We start from the raw sequence: 3,692 nt of genomic DNA on the forward strand, positions 1-3,692 counted from the left end.
GCTTCGAGGCGGCCATGACGAACGTGCCGTGCTACCGCCGCGCCACCAGCCCCGCGCCACGGCCCGCGGGCAGCGCGCGAGGACGCGGGGAAGGGGAAAGCCCGCGGGAGAGCACGTTAGGCAGGGAGAGCGCTGCGGAGAAAGGCCAGAGGTCACCGGAAGCCCGCGGCACGCCGGGACAGAGCTGCCCGTCAGGCCCCGCCCCTCTCCGCGGCGGGGCGAGTCACTTCCGGGTCACGGGAGCCGGCCGCGGTGGGCTGGGCGGTCGCGGCTGGCCTGTGCTTGTGCCTTGCGGCTGTTGGTGCTAATCGCTAGCGGGGCCTTGGCGCCCCCGCGGCACCCGCTGTCGTCGTTTCCGCTCAGGACGGGAGGACGGAGGGCTGGCTGGCTGGCGGGGCGGAGGGCGGGCGCGGAGGGGCGGCGCGCCGGGCCGGCGGGAGCGGCGGAGGGTGGTTCCGGTTATGGCCGGCGGGGTGGCGGCCGCGCGGGTGGGTTGCAGACAGCGTTTCCGGTTCCCGCCCCCTTGTGCAAATTGGCCTGGGGCTTTGGCTTTCTGCGCTTCGTGTGTCAGAAAGGACTGAGCATGGCCTGCGCTATCACCTGCCTTCCTGTCTGACGCACGCCCAGATGTACTTGGGGCGAAGCTGGGGCGAGGAGCGCAGCAGGACCGGGCGGACTCAGTGCAAGCGGCAGAAGCTAGTTGGGTTTCGGTGAAGGACTTGAACCGGATGCCCGCAGCTCTCCGTCTGCGCCAGTTTTGAAGGTGTCTGTGTCGTTAGGAGGTTCTGGGACTCCGTGGTCTAAAACAGGGCGCTTCGGCGTTCCTGCCTGCAGCTTCGCTTCACGTACTCGTGTGCGGAGCTGGATTCCACCTTGCGGGCTGCTCCAGCCAGAACGCTTGCCCTAGCGTTCTGATCCGCCCACCACAGTGCTTGTTTTGCAGAATTTGTCTTCAGCTAACGTCACTGTAATCTGAAACTATATACTTATAATTTATAGGTTTGATATTTCCAATAGCTTGTCAAACAGGTCTTTCCCATGCCCTGTACCAGATCTCTTAAAATACGAAACTTACCCTTGCAAAGTACTTGGAATTCACAGTGTGCTCAAGAAAGGACAAGTGTGCACAATGACAAGAAGATGAGAATACAAAACTGTGGCTCTGTATTTCACATATGTTGGTTTGCAGACACATATTAAAAATTTATAAAGGATTGTTTTGCTTTTAAATTCAATAGGGTTTTCAGAATCATAGTACCACTACATGGATATGGAAAGGAGATAATTTATTAGTGGCACCGAGTGGACTGATTAAAATAGAATGGACTCATTCGAACAAGTTTCACTACTAGTAAATTGCTTTCAGGAAATAGAGTTGCTTAGCCATGAAGTGGACGGTAGCAGCAGAATTGAACTGATGAAATAGTGATTGTTGCACCCAATCACTTTCTCTCCTCTGTGCCTTAAATAAACCCTGAAAGATGTGTCTTGCCCCTTATCATCTTGGCTTTCCCTTTTGAGAATAGAAAATTAGGGTTTTTTCCTGAAATTTCATTTTGTCTGTGGCGTTATGCAGGACTACATGGTGTTAGTAATTCTCTACTACCGGTGGAATCTAACACGTTTGAAAATTTAGAAACGTTTTGCTTGTTTATTGGAATAGGCAATAGATTATTATAGTTCAAGTCCAAAAGCTGCACAGGATTTTCTGAAGTGTTTCCTTCCCGTACCTGTCTCCAGTCACATAGTTCCCCTCTAGTGGCAATGAATGTTCGTCTCTTGAAACATCTGTTGTGTTAACAAGTATTTTCTAAAGGGTTAATTTTGTTTGGTTTGGTTTGGTTTTTAGGATTGGCATTTATAAATTAATTCAATCTTGTTGCTTTTATATTTTAAAAAAAATCTCATCGCATTCCCTAACTTTTTTGTCTCTTTTCTCCCATTTTCTTTTTCATTTCCTAATTCATTGTATTGTAGCACTGAAATGAGAAAGTCACTTCTGGTTTTATGATCTGACTGATCTGACGCATACATTTCTAAGTTGTGAGGTGGTGAAAACACACTTCTCACTTTAGAGTATAGATGAGGTAATACTCAAAGTTCTTTGCTGTTTGTTAACAAGATAATAGGCCATCGATGCTTAGTTTTTTTATTTTTCTAAATATTAAAGGAGAAAGGTAAAACAACTATGTTTCTAAGAATGAGAGTTTGGTATATATGAATATTTTCTTCAGAGATTAATGAAAATCAAAAGAAGCAACTTTCTCTACCTCTTGTTTGATGTGTATTTTAGGAGGCAATTCAATGAGCAAAAACTCTTTGGGCTGAGATTGGGAAGACTAGAGCTCTTAGTCTAGATTTTAATCACTGAGGTTGGTATATCATTGAGGGTAACTCTTTTCTATATATGTAATGTGAGAAGTATGTTAGGTGATTTCTAAGGCTTCTTATTACTTTCGAATTGTATAATTCTGCCTCCTTAATCCTGATTGCTGCATGAGGCGTTCAGATTGATGGAGTTGGTAGACAGTTCATTGATTGTGACTAGACCTTCCAATGAGTCCACAAACATGCTGTTACTAAGAACATATATACACAGCTTTAGTTCAATTGTTTTATGTTTTCATTCTGTTTCTCTTAATTGAAGAATTACTGGAAAGAGTTATCTATACCTGTTACCGCTACTAATTTATTGCCCGTTTACATTCATAATCTATTGTAACCTATTGTAATTAGTCTGAAACTGCCTTGGAAGTCACTAAATTCATTGCTGTTTTGGTCTTCCATACACTTTTATGTGATACTATTTTCCTAAAAATGTTTTCTTGGCTTTCAGGAGATTAGATTCTTTTGATTCATCTACTGCGTAGCAAGTCTCTAGATTGGTGCTTTCCAATAGGACTTCTTGTGATGTTAGAAGTATTTTATATGTATAATGTCCAGTCCGTAGCATGGTGTGGTCACTGCTCCCACCTCTGTAATTGCATTTGCTTCTAATGGATCTACTTTGTTTGTGCTTTGTATCTCACTTCTTTTATATTGAAGCTCTGTTATTCTCTGAGTCCTCATACTGTTAATTTTTCCCCCAATCCTGATAGTTTCTTATTCAACTTCCCTCAACGCATCAGTTGAGTGGGTGGTACTGCTTTGCTTCTCTGGGGAATGTCATGTCATGATTCAATCAAATGGCTGTTCTTTTTGCTGTCAGAAGAAGCCTCTGCATTTATCTTCAGGGAACAATATATAGTAACTCTAGTTCATTTTTTCACGGTGACTGATAGCTCATATATATATATTTTATGCACCCTTTTGCTACCTTTCTGCCCACTCACATAGATTTATAAGCTTTTCCATTCTCATCAACTTGCTGCCCACAAGATTTATGTCATTTTCAAATGTAGAAATGTCACCTTGCATTTTGATTTATAAGGGTATTGCATACATAACGATATGCTCATTGTGCTTTGCTCAGGAATAACGGGAAGAGTGGGGATTAAGAGCCAACCTGCACTTTGCTCATTATAGTCTAACGGGATTTGCCTAGAACAAAGGTACTTGTTTTTCTTATTTGCATAAAGATGTTTGCTATTCCATCCCTAAGTGTTGGGCTTAGCGTCTGTTCAAAAAGGACACCATTTTCTGTCTCGTAATAGACTGGTTGTCCTGGTTGTGCAGTCCTGATCTGTGCCTTA

The sequence above is a fragment of the Chinchilla lanigera genome, unplaced genomic scaffold (genome assembly GCF_000276665.1).
Source record: "Chinchilla lanigera isolate Chin_1 unplaced genomic scaffold, ChiLan1.0 scaffold00026, whole genome shotgun sequence".
In the NCBI taxonomy this organism is placed as follows: Eukaryota; Metazoa; Chordata; class Mammalia; order Rodentia; family Chinchillidae; genus Chinchilla; species Chinchilla lanigera.